At 50.0% G+C, this 15,380-nt stretch overlaps 1 protein-coding gene across 2 annotated transcripts in view; it reads right to left on the reverse strand.

The window, feature by feature from the left end:
* OSBPL2 (oxysterol binding protein like 2) overlaps positions 1–14,200 on the reverse strand; it is a 35,917-nt gene extending 21,717 nt beyond the window's left edge. For both annotated transcript variants that reach the window (XM_027976975.3, XM_027976974.3), the window contains exon 1: positions 14,122–14,200. The gene's annotated coding sequence lies outside the window, so the exon portion shown is untranslated. The remainder of the gene's footprint in view (positions 1–14,121) is intronic.
* Between the last annotated feature and the right edge of the window lie 1,180 nt (positions 14,201–15,380).

Consider the following 15,380-nt stretch of genomic DNA (forward strand, 5'->3'; position numbering starts at 1 on the left):
GCACTCTGTCTATCAGATCTAGTCCCTTAAATCTATTTCTCACTTCCACTGTAATCATAAGGGACTTGGTTTAGGTCATACCTGAATGGTCTAGTGGTTTTCCCCACTTTCTTCAATTTAAGTCTGAATTTGGCAATAAAGAGTTCATGACCTGAGCCACAGTCAGCTCCTAGTCTTGTTTTCGCTGACTGTATAGAGCTTCTCCATCTTTGGCTGCAAAGAATATAATCAATCTGATTTCGGTGTTGGCCATCTGGTGATGTCCATGTGTAGAGTCTTCTCTTGTGTTGTTGGAAGAGGGTGTTTGCTATGACCAGTGCGTTCTCTTGGCAAAACTCTATTAGCCTTTGCCCTGCTTCATTCTGTACTCCAAGGCCAAATTTGCCTGTTATTCCAGGTGTTCCCTGACTTCTTACTTTTGTATTCGAGTCCCCTATAATGAAAAGGACATCTTTTTTGGGTGTCAGTTCTAAAAGGTCTTGTAGGTCTTCACAGAACCGTTCAACCTTAGCTTCTTCACACCCCCAAAAGATACTTAAAGGCACAGATATCATAACTGCATCTTTTAAACTGCTCTTATTTTTTAGAGCTATGCGCTGAAACACATCGGATAGAACGACAGCATGTCTGGGAGTTTCTTCAAAATGACTTGGGGAGAGGGCGGGGTGGTTAAGGGGATGAGATGCGCCAGGAGCTGGTGAACTGCTGGGTGTGGAGACAGGCTCATAGGGGACCATGGCGCTGTGCTGCCTTCTTCTCTGTACCTTTAATATCTCCCATAATAGAAGGCATGTTCAAAGCCGTGGTATTTTCTTTTTATATGCTCCCTTGCCCATAACAAAAGTCCCAATGTTAAAAGTAAATCAATCAAAACGCATGGAAAGTCTTTAAAATGAAGGTCAGGCTTAAAGTAAGATGTCAGGCTGGACAAACACTGAAGACAGGAGCTGAGCAAATAGCTGGGACCATGACGTGGCTGCAGCCCTGTGACCCTGCCATGCAGATCTGTGGTCCAACTACCACCAGGTACCCGAGCCCCATATATGAGGCGCCACGCGTCAAGGCCAGAAGCCTCGCAGCCACCTCAGACCTGCACATACCCGCAGGTGCACAGTTAATCCCACCCAGCATCCAGGCCGTGCCTGGGGGTGTCGTCCTAAAAGCCACACACCTTGTACGGTCTTCACTGTGCCAGGAGAAACCAGCCACCACTATGGGATCAACCCAAGACAGCAGTGATCTACCTCCTTCAGGACAGAGGACATGCCTGGGAGGGACAGCCCCCGAGGAAGGCCTCTCCTGAGTTTGGGGGGGACCAGGGGCAGGGAGAGTGGGGCCCCAGGGGCATGGGGGCATGGCATCCTTGGTCCCACCTCAGTCTGGCTGCCCACCTGACCTCTTCTCAGAAGTCTTACGGCTGTGGGACCCTCCATACTCAGTCCCCTGCTGAGTGGCCTCTGACCCCAAGGTGGTCCTTGCCCCCGACCCAGCCCACACTCATGGAGGGACCCTAAGGTGGGCAGAGAGCAGAAAGCCTCCACTCCACTGTATCTGTTGGGCCTCAGAGAAGACAGGGTTTCAGGAAAGGACTTTCTTTTTCCAAATCAGCTGCTTCCTTTTCTAAGTCCAGGGAAAAACGCAGAAAGTAAGCTTCTGCTGGACGTCTCTGTGGGCCTCCAGGGACTCTCCCTCCGCAGCCCCTCCTCAAGCCCCGCAGTGAGCATTCCCTCCAGGTCCCGCCAAGGGACAGCCAGGGCACCCTACTGCTTTTAGGTCCCCACAAGGCGCCTGCCCCTCCACAGAGCCCCTCACCTCTCTTCAAGGTGCCCGCCCCCAGAGTGCTGCCCCGTGCCCCCAGGACCCGGCTCCAAATGCGGACTGTCCACCACCACATACGCGAATACCCGCACTCGAGCCTTACAAACCCATCTTTACATTTTCTTAGAAAAACAGACCTAGTCACTGAGGAATAAGTGGCTGGCTTAGGGACCTGGTGGTTAATCTCCAAGGTCGACTCACTAAAGAGTCAAACTGTGTGTTACTTCTCTGCTCAAAAATGAGCAAGGCAACCTAGATGCAATCTTCACAAAGAAAGAAAAGCTCACCAATAATTTGAAAATTTTAAAGCTACTTTTGCAGTTAAATGTCAATTCTGAATTTAAATTGTCCAAAATAATATAAATTTTATTTAGTAATTTAAAAATACATTAGCAAGCATCAACCAGATGGAAGATAAGAAACAGACGACTTGAACAACACCATCAACCAATTAGATCTAACAGATGTATCCAGAACACTCCACCCAACAACAGGACACACCTTCTCAAGTGCATGTGGGACGTTCTCCAGGACAGACCATATGCTAGGCTGCAGACTATGTCTCAGTAGATTTTAAATGATCTGTATCACACAAAGCATCTTCTCTGACTATAAAATAATGAATTAGAAATCACTAACAGAAGGAAAACTAGAAAATTCACAACGTTCGGAAATTAAGTAACAGTCCTCTTAGGAATTCTCCGGTGGCCCAGTGGTTAGGACTCAGCTTTCACTCTCAATGGCCTGAGTTCAATCTGCCTGAGTTCAATCTCTGGCCAGGGAACTAAGATCCCACAAGCTGCCTGGCACTGCCAAAACAAAATGAAAAACTATCTTAAACAACCAACAGATCAGAGAAAAAAAACTACAGGGGAAAAGTAGGAAATCCTTATAAACAAATGAAAATGAAAACACAACACACCAAAGTTTATGGAACGCAGCGACAGTAGAGCTAAATGGAAACTATATAGCTACCAACACTTACACTAAAAAAATAAGATACCAGATCAATAACCTAACCTCACAACTTAAGGAAGGAGAAGAACAACAAACAAATGCCAAAGCTAGCCGAAGGAAGGAAATAATAAGAATAGGAAAACAGAGGAAATCAGTGAAACCAGAAGTCAGTTCTTTGAAAAGATCAACAAAATCGATCAATCTTCAGTTAGATGGACCAATAAAAAAGAACAGTTAAAAAACTAAAATCATAAATTGAAATGGGGACATTACTCATTCCACAGAAACAAAAGGATTATAAGAAAGGGCTATGAACCCTGCAAAACTGGATAACCTAGATGAAACGACAAATTCCTAGAAACACATAAAGTACTAAGCCTAAATCAAACAGAAAATCTGAGCAGGCCAATCAGTAATCAAAAATCTCCCAACAAAGAAAAAACCTGGATCTGACAACTTCAAAATTCTACCAAACATTTAAAAAAGAACTAACATGAATTCTTCTCAAACTTTCTCCCAAATTAAGAATAGACACTTCCTAACCCCATCTATGTGATAAGGTAAAGACCCTACCAAAAAAAAAAACTATAAACCAATATCCCTTACAAACACAGATGCAAAAGTCCTCAACATACTAATAGATAGAACACACTGACACACATTTAGCAACATATTAAAGAGGATTACGTGTCATAACCAAATGGGATTTACTCGTGGAACAAAAGGATGATTCAATACGTGAAACTCAATTGATGTAATATATCACATTAATAGAATGAAGGGGGAAAAACCACATGATCATCCCAACTGATGCAAAATTCAACACCTTTTCATGATAGAAATACTTGACAAACTGCAATGGAAGGAGAACATAATAAGGGCCAGATAGGAAAAAACAACAGTAAATATCATACTCAGTGCTGAAAGCTTTTCCTCTAAGATCAGGAAACCACTGATGCCCACTTTCACCAGTTCTAGTCACCACAGTACTGAAAGTTCTAGGCCGAATAATTAGGCAAGAAAAAGAAAGAAAAGCCATCCAAATTGGAAAAGAAGAAGTGAAATTATGTTTGCAGATGATGTGATCTTATATAGAGAAAACACTAAAGATTCCACAAACACATACAAAAAAACTATTAGGATAAATTAATTCAGCAAGGTAGCAGGATACAAACTCGACGTAGAAGAATCAGTTGTATTTCTACACACTTACAGTGAACAGTCTGAAAAGGGAATCCCCAAAACAATCCTTTTTACAATGTCATCTAAAAGGATAAAGTTCTTAGGAATTAACCAAGGAGGCTAAAGACCATACAATGAAAACTATAAAACACTGCCAAAAGAAATGAAAAACATAAGCAAATGGAAACATATCCCACGTTCATGGATTGGACGACTGAATATTAAGATGTTGATACAATTCAAATCCATCTATAGATTCAATACAATGCCTATCAAGCAACAGGATGTTTTCTACAGAGATAGAAGAATCCATTCTAAAACTCATATGGAATGTCAAGTGACCTTTAATAGCCAAAACAAACTGAAGAAAGGAGAACAAAGCCAGAAGACCACACTTCCTGATTTCACAACTTACTACAAAACCACAGTAATTAAAACAGTGCGGTACAAGCCCAGAGACCAATGGAAAAGAAGAGAGTCCAGGAATAAACCCTCACATATACAGTCAATTGACTTCTGACAAGCAAGTGTGCCAAGACCATTCAAGAAGGAAAAGACTATCTTTTCAACAAACGGTGCTGGGAAACTGGATATCCACAGGCAAATAAATGAAGTTGGACCCTATCTTATATCATACACAAAAATTAACTCAAAGTGGATCAAGGACCTAAATGTAAGATCTAAAACTAAAAAACTCTTAAGAGGAAGATATAGGGCAAAACCTCCATAACTTTGGATTTGGCAATGGTTTATTGGATAAGACACCAAGGTGAAAGTGAAAGCGGCTCAGTCACGTCCGACTCTGCGATCCCATGTACGATACAGTTCATGGAATTCTCCAGGCCAGAATATACTGGAGTGGGTAGCCTTTCCCTTCTCCAGGAGACCTTCCCAACCCAGGGACTGAACCCAGGTGTCCTGCAACTGCACCAAAGGCAGAGACAAAGAGAAATTAGACAAACTGACTTCATGAAAAAATTTTTAAATTTGTGCATTAGATACTATCAGAGTATAGAGGCAAGCCCCAGGATGGGAGAAAATATTTGCAAATCATACATCTGATAACAGATTAATATCATGACTATATAGAGAACTCCTAAAACATAATAACAAAAAACAAACAACCTGATTCAAAAATGGGCAAGAGTTGACCAGACATCTCACCAGAGAACACATCAGTTCAGTTCAGTTGCTCAGTCGTGTCTGACTCTTTGCGACCCCATGAACCACAGCACGCCAGGCCTCCCTGTTCATCACCAACTCCCAGAGTCCACCCAAACCCATGTCCATCGAGTTGGTGATGCCGTCCAACCATCTCATCCTCTGTTGTCCCCTTCTCGTCCTGCCCTCAATCTTTCCCAGCATCAGGGTCTTTTCAAATGAGTCAGTTCTTCGCATCAGGTGGCCATACCAATGGCCAATAAGCATATGAAAAGATGCTCAGCTCACTAATCATCAGGGCAATGCAATCAAAGCTATAGTGAGACACAACCTCACACCCTTTAGGATGGCTACCATCAGAAACAACAGAAACTGACAAGTCTCGGTGAGGGTGTGGAGAAAGAGGAACCCTTGCGCATGTTGCCAAGAATGTAAAATGGTACCGCCGCTGTGGCAAATAGTAGAGCAGGTCCTCAAAAAATTAAAAATAGAATTACCACATGATCCAGCAATTCCACTTCTAGGTATGTACCCAAAAGCACTGAAAGCAATTCTTTCAATTTTTTGCACGCCTATGTTCACAGCAGCTAAAATGTGGAAGCAACCCAAGTGTCCATCCACAGACAAAAGGAAAAGCAAAATGGGGTCCAGACACATGACAGAATATTATTCAGCCTTAGAAAGGAAGGAAGCCCTGCCACATGCTACAGCACTGAGGAACCTTGAGGACATTATGACCAGTGAAATACACCAGACACGAAAAGACAATTACTGTGTGATCCCACTTACACGGGGACCGTAGAGGAGTCAAATTCATAGAGACGGGAAGAAGGTGGATGTCAGAGGCTGGCAGAGGGGAAATGGGGAGCTGGTGCTTAATGGGTCTTTACCATTTCACAGGATGAAAAGAGCTTTGGGGTGGTTGGTGGTGATGGCTGTATATACGACCACTGAACCGCACACTTAAAAATGGTCAGGATGGTAATTTTTATGCTATGTGTATTTTACTGCAACTTTCTAAACTGGAAAAAAAATACATTCGTAAGTAGGACAAACAAGAAATGAACAATTGTGCACAGAGCTCCACGCGCTGGGTGCCAGGCTCTGAAGCACTGCCCGGGAAAGGGAGAATTCCCCTGGGAACTGAGAGATTCTCATGCGAGACTCCCTCTGAGAAGGGTCCCAAACCCATCCACACTCCAGCCTCAGGGGGTGCTGCTCCTTGTAACAGCTCACACGAACGCAGCCAAAGCCTTCCATCCCCGTTCCCGCTGGGAGAGGCAAGGAGCCAAGGGAGGCCAGGGGGCTAAAGCACCGGAGCCGGGGTGGGGAGCGGATTTGGGGATTGAAGAAGGGTACACAAGAACTGCCCAGAAGGCCTGGTCCCACCCCCCACTCCCACCTCCTGCTCCCCAGAGCTCACACCCCGAGGGTGGTCACGGAGCAGATGACCCCAAAGGAATTGCCGGTGAGACCCAGCCAGGGCCTCAGCCAGGGGGCACGCTTCCCTGATAGGACATGTGCTCAACCCATCAGATGCAAAAAACAGGATTTCCGTCAAGAATGAGTCAGAGACAGAAGCAAGGGAGCGGTAGCCGGCAAGAGCCCAGTCTGTCCGTAAGTCTCTCACCATCCCACAGCTATCAAGGTCAAGGTCAAACTTTTCCCGTGCACAGTGCAGAGGGCCACAGTCAGTCTCAGGCCAGTGATGGAACAGACCAGAGAGAGGTCCCAGTACTGCCCCAGGGCCTCCCCTTCCCGCGGGCCATCTGGCTGCGACCAACCTGGCCACACCCCTGAGGCTGTGCTGTCAGACCCCAGAGAGATGCTACAGAGACACTTCCACGTTACCAGAGCGCACAGGCTGGGACGACCACCAAGAGTGTGGAAGCCCCATCTCTCCTGAGTGTGAAAACCAGAGTTTAGCACATAATGGATTCCATCAGTATCTGGAGGAATTGAAGAGGTGAAGGATGGGGATGGGAAAATTAAATCTGGAAAAGGGGAACCGAGACTGCTGGGAGATGTCAACTCATTCTGGGGTGGCGCAAGCGTGCCCACAGGCTCTCCTGATCCGGCCACCCTCTGAGGAAGGAACAACGCCCAGGGACACCACCAGTCCCAGGGCCTCCCGAGGTGTCATCCCCTCCATTGTGGCAGTGTCACTGTGGGTGAACAGTGACCTTTGTGGTCACTGACTGTTTCAGTTTTGAGATGTCCACTTTGTCAAGGAAGCCCACCTGTCTCCTGGATGCCTAACGGCTCCTACCTATCCTCCTCCTGCCACCACGCCACAGCGCCCAGTTTCTTTCTTCTGTAAAAGAACAAGACTTAATGGATACAAGCACTCAGTTTGCACCAGTGCCGTGCTAGAAGTACTCTCTCTAACCTGCTCTGTCCGGAGCAGTGGCCACAGGGCCACAGGTGACTCTGAGCTCATGCAGAGAGGAAGCCAATGCTTACTTCTCTGTGACGCTACCCAGCTGAATCCCTTCCACTCCAGTGGCCAATGTGGCGGGTGGTGTCCATCCCAGAGAGAGCGCTGCAGGGCCTCACTGGGTTGGGACAACATGGGGACCCAGGAAGCTCCGGTGGCCCCACTTGGCCTTTGCACACAAGTCAGGTGGTAGCAGCAGAGCTGGCCTGGTCCATGCAGGCTTCCCAACCAGCCACAGATGGAGCGCAGAGAAGAGTATCAGGCCAAACCTGCCCTTTATTCTTATTTCCAAAGCTGTCCTGGTTTTCACCTCTTGAACTCACTGAAATGTGCACTTGGCTACCTGCTGAAGAATGATCAGGTTGTCACGCTCCTGAGGCTGGAAACGCTTGGTGGTGGAATAAGGTAAACACCCTACTCTGCTCCCAGCAAGGCCTCTCAAAAGGCTGGCTGTCATCTGCAGAGCACCTGTCCACATGCACCTCGGGGACCACAGGGAAGAACCGAGAGTGGCCTTTCGGACACTGGTTCCTTACACTCGATGGAATCTGATTGAGTCTAATTGTGCCTGAGGCTCTATCAGGGTGCTCTTTTAGGGCAAAATGAGTACGTGTGTATTTTCTGTCTGTGGACTTTCCACAACCCTGGCCTTCTGCAGGGTGGCGTGATCTTCAGCAAAAGATGAAGATGCTGCAGGGACCTCAAAATGTCTTTGTTGAGGGGTGGGAGTCAGGGCAAGGGGCCAGAGCAGCCTAGCCCCAGAGGCTCCCATCTTGTCCATGCCAGCGAGCAGTTTACAGTCAGCACACAACTAGCCGAGGTTGTTAGGGGTTCAGGCAAGAAACTGAAAGTTTCCAGACTCAGGAAGGTAAGCAAACCTCTCTGCTGTGTAAACAGCTGCATTAATCACCCACTGTTTACCATTCTCCACCCCACGGGGCAAACCAGTCCGGTCCCAGGAGCCACACTTCCTGCTGGGCCTCAGCAGCAGCTGAGACCCCCGTCCACGTACTTGTCCACGACAGACTCAGTCTAGTCCCATGCGCCCCCCACCCCCACCCCTGGGATCCAACTGCTCCCTGTGCAGTGGTGAGCACCAGGACAGTACGTCTTGGTAGGCACTTGGAGGACACACTGATGACCCAGCGCACAGCACTGCAGACGAGGACTGCACAGGATGAATGGATGCTCTTCTGTGCAAATGCGTTTGTTTGAATCAACACAGAGTGAAACAGAGTGGTGTGAACGCAGCCTGGCGGTGTGGGTGAGAGAGCTCTGGACAGGGAGCTCGTTCACAGCCTCCGGGGCTGTGTTCACACAAAACCACAAGAGCCGCAGCCACCGTGGAGGCAGCACACTGAGGGCCGGGAGAAATCAGGCCATGGCAGTGCCCCTCCTGCAGGGGGTCCATCTCTCATGAGCAGGACCACAGCCTGGACACATTGTGGGGGAATGCTCCAGATGCCATATCCATCATGGGGCAGGGACCAGTCTGATAGCCTCGCCCTTTCGCCTCCTCCCTCTCCCACTCCAGGTCCTTCCCCATTAGCTCCCGCCCAAGTAGGACACACTTGCTCGCTCCCCTGACCGGTTTCACCTGCTAAGAAATTCATCATCCAAGTCACGCCTACCCCAGGCACTTCCTGAGCACTAACCAAGGTCAGGAAACTCCACAAATTTCTAACCACCCCACCCCTAGGAAAAAAAAGAGAGAAATGAAAAGGGAAAAACTGCAAAGTTCTGTTTGAGTTCATTCTTTTCCCCAGGAACCTGATTCAGACTCTTCATTCAGTTCTCAAAGCAGGGGCAGCAGGGGTGGGGAGTGGAGGTGGTCCCTGATCCTGATCCAAAATGCGTTAGGACCCTGTAGTTAGACCCTAACCCCTGGCAAGTACACCAGCCCCGCTGGAGTCACAGAAGTAGGGCACACACACGACCCGGGCCTCCCGCCTAGGAGCCCGAGGAGGTGAGGTCTGGGCCTGGAACCTCCAGTTTTTACACAGTTGCACAAGTTCTTCTGGTAAGAAGCCCTGCCATTGAACCCATAGCACCCTACCTCTAAGACGGACTTCAGGGCAGCCCTGGGCCCTCCAGCCCCTCCCTCACGTGCTGGAACATGCCCCGTGGTTAACAGAACACAGGCACTGGTGCCCAACTGGTACCAAGCTGGGCACAAGATGCACTGGCCCTCCCTGGTCACGGCCCCAGTTCACACCTGTCACTGCTGGAGCTCTCTCTGAGGTGCTCCTTTTCACCCACAAAGCTTCCCGCTTTGGCCGTCAGAGCACACACTTCCCTGGTTTAAGGCGACAGTGGAACTCACCTTTCAGCCAAGCATGGTGGCACAGGCGCTAGGTCACAGCTGATCTTTTCCCACAACCAGCATTTCATTTGTTCAGTAAAACACACACCCACCCCTGCCCCCCATGGCTGCCGTCGTCTTTTCTAGAACCTGGGTTCAGGAAGACTTCGCACAAGACCATTTCTCATGCCAGGCTCTCCCCCAAGAACCTGTGTACCAGCGTGGAACCATGCTTCCCAGGCACCTGTCAAGGCCGGTGGGCCCACCGCTCAGATAAAGGTATGAGCTCAAGGTCAGACAGGTCTGCCTCACCCAGAGCCACACAGACCATTCCTCCTGCCATGACCCCAGAGCCCAGGGGTGAGCAGACTTCCTCCCCCCTAGGCCCCCAGGCTACAGGCCGGGCTGGTGCAGGGCTAACCGGGCCAGCATTGACTCAGGGTTTGCATATCAAAAGAAATCCTGCAAGAACTCCACCGATGAAATGAGAAAGCAAAGAAAGAGACACACAAACATCAGGCAGAGAGGTCTCCACACCTCCACGTCTCTAAACACAGTCCTTTCTGAAGGCTGACCTCCACTGCCCAGCTCTTCGCACAGGTTACCAGTTGAAAGATGGTGATGCTTTGAAACGCTGCCCAATGACCCCAAGTGCTTTTCTGAATTTGGAAAAAAGAGGAAATAAGAGCCACAAAGCTCCTGGATGGGTTACAGTGACCATTTCATTACATGTTTGTTAAGGGGAGCTACCAGTCTGAGTATTCCACACACGATTCCAGCCAGAGGGCAATATGGCTGCAATGCCAATGCCTGGGATTTATCAGCAAAAATGCTTTGACAAGTACACACTGCAGCAGAGACACAAATTAATCACTGTGCACAGAAACTGCATTGAAAGTCCCAAACTAAGACCTAAAATACTAATGATTCTTGGAATTTAAGTATTTGTAAATAATCAATTATGTTCAAATGCTAACTTCCTCCCAGTATCCATATCAATTCAATCTTAAAGTGCACTAAAGTTTCTGTCTGTGGGTATGAGCCCCAGGAGAGATACTGCTTGGGTCCAGGGGTTTTCCAAACAACTCCACCTGAATAGTCATATCTTAAAAGTGTTACTGTAGCTCATTTCAATAGAACTGCAGATCTACCTACCAACAATTTCCCTGGCTTCCCTTCACTGATAAGTTGCATTTGTCTGTCTGTGTCAGTGTCGGGAGAGGTCAATTTCAGTGCTCTCAGGTCTACGACAGAAAGTCTACTGAGAATCTACTACAGTGCCAGGTCCGCTCAGTTACACTTTCACATATAACCTACGCAATAGCCCACTTCACAGGCCAGCACCCTTGAGGCAAGAGCAGATGAGTAACTTTCCTCCCATCAAAGAGAGCCAGGGGGCCAGAACCCGAGAGCCTCCGGCCATGTCAGGGAAGATTCCTAACCTCTCAGACAGAACACTTTAGCCACCTGAGGACCAGCAACACAGCCCTTGCTCAAAGATGCAAGCCTTGCATGCCTTATACCCCACACAGCCAAACTCCTAGGAAAAGATGGGTGTTGGCTTTTCACAGGAATACTAAAGAAATCATTTGAAGACAGTATAAGAATAAATAAAATGTTTCCAACATTTCATAATTAGCTGAAGATTTTACCAAGATTTGTACCAAGATCTTTAAAATCAGGCTGGTTTTAAGTATTTATCCAAGACTCGTTTGCCAGCATTTCCTGGAGGGCCTAGATAAGATGCAGTGGGACAAAGGTCAAGTGGCACTTTTTAAACACTGAAATGACACTGCTTCTGAAAATGGTAGGCCAGAGCCTGACCCCTCTGAATACACCTGGGATGAAAAAGGAAAGCCCTCAGTGCACGGTTTACAGTCTTAAGTTCACCGCATCAAGCTCGCACAGAAATGAATTCAAAACCAAGGCTTGGGCCCAACAGCATATCCATCCATGTCACCCCCGTCCCCTCAACTTGCCCTCTCACAGAGTGAACGTTAGCGGCTTCCCCACTGACTGCAGAACTGGGCAGCAGGCAAGGTACTTGAGCAAAATCCTGGATAGCCAGTGGAGAATTTCTACTTTATTTCAGAAGAAATTAAATGGTTTCATAAACATTCACGCTCACCCCAAATGAAAATCTATCAGTTATGTGTGCTGCAAGAAACAAAGTTCTGACACACAGTAATGAGGCAATTAAACATTCCAAAGAAAAACGCTGAAGGGACCTTGAAAAAGAAAATGTTGGTTTTTAAAAGGCACTACAGAGAGGTATTTAAGAATGTGGACCCTGGAGCCAGACTTCCTCGGTTCAAATCCCTGCTCTATAACTTACTCCTATGTGATTCAGAGTAACTTACTTAGCCTCTCTGCTTCCCTGGTGGCTCACACGGTAAAGAATCCACCTGCAACGCGAGAGACGTGGGTTCAATCTTTGGGTTGGGAAGATTCCCTGGAGGAGGGCCTGGCAACTCACTCCAGTATTCCTGCCTGGAGAATCCCCACGGACAGAGGAGCCAGTCCATGGGGTTTCAAAGAGTCAGACACGACTGAGCCGACTAAGTACACACACTTCACCTCTCTGTTCTTCAGCTTTCTCATGACTAGACACAGGAAAATGGAACTAAGGAAGAGTCTTGGAGGCTACTGTGAAAACCACATGAATCAAGTGAATATAATGTGCTTACAGCAGTCCTGGACAACACTTGTCAGGTATTACTGTCATCTTAGGTAAGAGCTTATTAACAGAAGGACAGGTGAAGCAAACAGACAAAGGAAGCTCTAAGGAGATTTCGGTTGTCCACGGACTGAACGACAGCACCCTGCCAGGCGCTGCGCAGGACAAGAAGCAAGTGCAGTCCATAAGGTTCCTGTCCCCAACCAAGGGGCAGAGAGTTAACAACCGTGCACCTGCCACATGTCAGAACTGCTGCAGACAAGCGTTTCTTCTGCTGTCTTATCAGCCCTGCCAGGAACATGGTTATGTGTCACAGAGGAAGGAACTGAGGCCAGGAGTGATGGGCAAACACTGCCCAGGGCACAGTCAGCAAGGGCCTTCGCTCTGCCACCAGGACAAGGAGCCACAATGCCAGGGTCCCAGGACACTGCTGCTCCCCAGCCCCACTGGATGGACAGCACCTGCAGCTCACAGCCAGGCATGCAGCGGGCACCCCAGAGACGTCTGCTGAACTGCACTGAGTGAGACCACGTCTCCTAATGTGCGAAGGCCACCCCAGCAAAGGGACTAAGGCACAGGCTGCTGCTGCTGGGAGGTCCAAAACTTGTCCTAGACTGACCCCAAGGACAGGAACCCAGCTTCCTGGGAGGTGATCCTCACACTCAAGAGTGCCAGGAACATCCTAACACTACCCGGCTGCTTCTCCCAGAAAAACCTGGGAAGACTGATTACTGATTACCCAATAGTCTTGCTCTGGGCTTATTAAGTCTCAAGATTTATTCTGCTGATTACTGAAATGTAACTGCAGAGAGAAGGAAGCTTTTAAAATCAGATTACATATCTAATTTATCTAACATATGTGTTAGGTGGAGAGCTCTCTGCAGTAAATACAGTCTGCTAAGTTGACAAATTAAAAACAAAAGGAAGAGCAGGGGAGGGGGTGGACATGGGCACAAAACCTCGCAGGGCCCAGACAAACCCACAGGTGGTCGCGAGGCAGGGGAGAGGAGGGCAGGAGAGGGAGGGCAGGAGAGGGAGGGCTGCACCATGAGCGGGGACACTGGCTCTTCATCCCGTGCCCTTCCAGACTGGTTGACCACAGACGCCGGCTACCTTAGACACAAGGGAAAGTCGGGGGTCCCGCCACCCCTGCCCAACGCGCCCCCCGACTCATCTCTGCCGCTGAGAGGGGCTGGAGGGCGCCCGAGCCCGCTCTCCAGTCCACTTCCGGGTGCGGCGGCCGGCTGTCCAGCACCGAGGCCGCAGTTGCCCGGAGACGCGGGGTCTGAGGGGCCGCCCGGGACCCAGGCCCGCCGCCCCCGCCCGCGGACCGTCCCAGCCGCCGGCCGCCAACTTTCCTCCCAAGTTTCCTCGGACCCAGGACGCGGCCGGCGGGCTGGCTGGCGGTGGGAAGCCGGGCGGGCCGGGGCTGGGGTCGAGGCCTGGCCAAGAGGCGGGGGGCGCGAGGCTCTGGCTCCCCCCTAGCCGGGCCCGGCCTCCCTGTCGCCCGAGGCCCAGGCCCGCCCGCCCGACGCCGGGCGCGGTTCCCGGGAGACACAGGGTCGGGGTCCCGACCAGGTCACTCACCTAGACTGCTGTCCCTCCGGCGCCCGCGGAGTCCCGCTGCCTGCCCCGCCCCCGCCCCGCAGGCCCGCGACCCACTGACACCGAGGCGGAAGTGCGGCCGGCCACCCCGCCGATTGACAGCCCGCGTTCGCCACTCGCTGCGCCCGGCGCCGTCGCGTCGGCCCCCGCCGGCCCAATCAACGCTCGACCCGAGGCGGCTCTGGGAGGCGGGAATATGCTAATTACGTCGCCAGAGAGGCCCCGCCTTCCGCCCCTCAGGAGTCCGGCCCTTGCGGAGGAGTGACGATGCAGAAGACCAATCAAAGAAGGGAAAGGCGGGATTATGCAGATATAGACGCGAAAAGGGTGGGCGAGAGGAAGGAAGGGGCGTGGCTGGGTGAGCTGAGTTTACAAACAGCGAGTCAGGTGGCCGGGTCGCTGCTGCTGCGCGCGCTCGGGCCTCTGCACCTGCCCCTCCCAACCCCCCGAGGACTGGCGGAACCGGGAGTCACCCTTCAAAAAACTGCCTTCCTCAGCAGCCATGCAGGGCTTCTCACCGTCCACCCTCCGTGCCATACCTTTCACCACTCACCAAAACCCGGCGCCAGTTTACCCTCCTGACTGTTCCCTCCTTTGTTTAAAACCTTTGGGGGCTCTTACTGACTGCTGTGGCTCCACGGTTAAGCCCAGAAGCTCTGGAGTCAGATCCGAGCTTGCATCCTTACCAGCTGTGTGGCTGTGGGCAAGTAAACTAACGTGTCTGAGCCTATGAGTACCAAGATTTCCTTTGCAAACCAGGTTTCTCCTACCGAATCCCATCTAAGTCTTAGGTCTGATTTGGGGTGAGTGGAGTAACATGAATCAGGCTGACTGCTGAGAGTTACAGCAAGTGGTTCAGGGGTGAGCAGGTTACCCTGTCCTGGCCAGTGAGGGTCAGTACTGGGACTTTCACTGAGGGTCAGATAGCTCAGGCCAGAGAGAAAGCTGAGGTCAAATGACTCTCCCATCTACCCACAGACCTCCACAGAACTAGGCTAGGTGAGAGAAAGATGTAAGTCTGGGGCTACTGATGGGCATCTTGTCACCGTGTGGGGAGGGGCCACCTGGGGATGAGACTAACCCAGAGGAAAGCAAGAGCAAACACCCCTGGCTCGCCTGGAACCAGCTGCCACCTTGGCAAGCTCTGTCTAGACTTTTCAGGCATGTGCGTGCTAAGTTGCTTCAGTTGTGTCTGACTTTTTGCCACGCTGTGGACAGTAGCCCACCAGGCTCCTCTGTCC

The sequence above is a fragment of the Ovis aries genome, chromosome 13, assembly GCF_016772045.2.
Source record: "Ovis aries strain OAR_USU_Benz2616 breed Rambouillet chromosome 13, ARS-UI_Ramb_v3.0, whole genome shotgun sequence".
Lineage (NCBI taxonomy): Eukaryota > Metazoa > Chordata > Mammalia > Artiodactyla > Bovidae > Ovis > Ovis aries.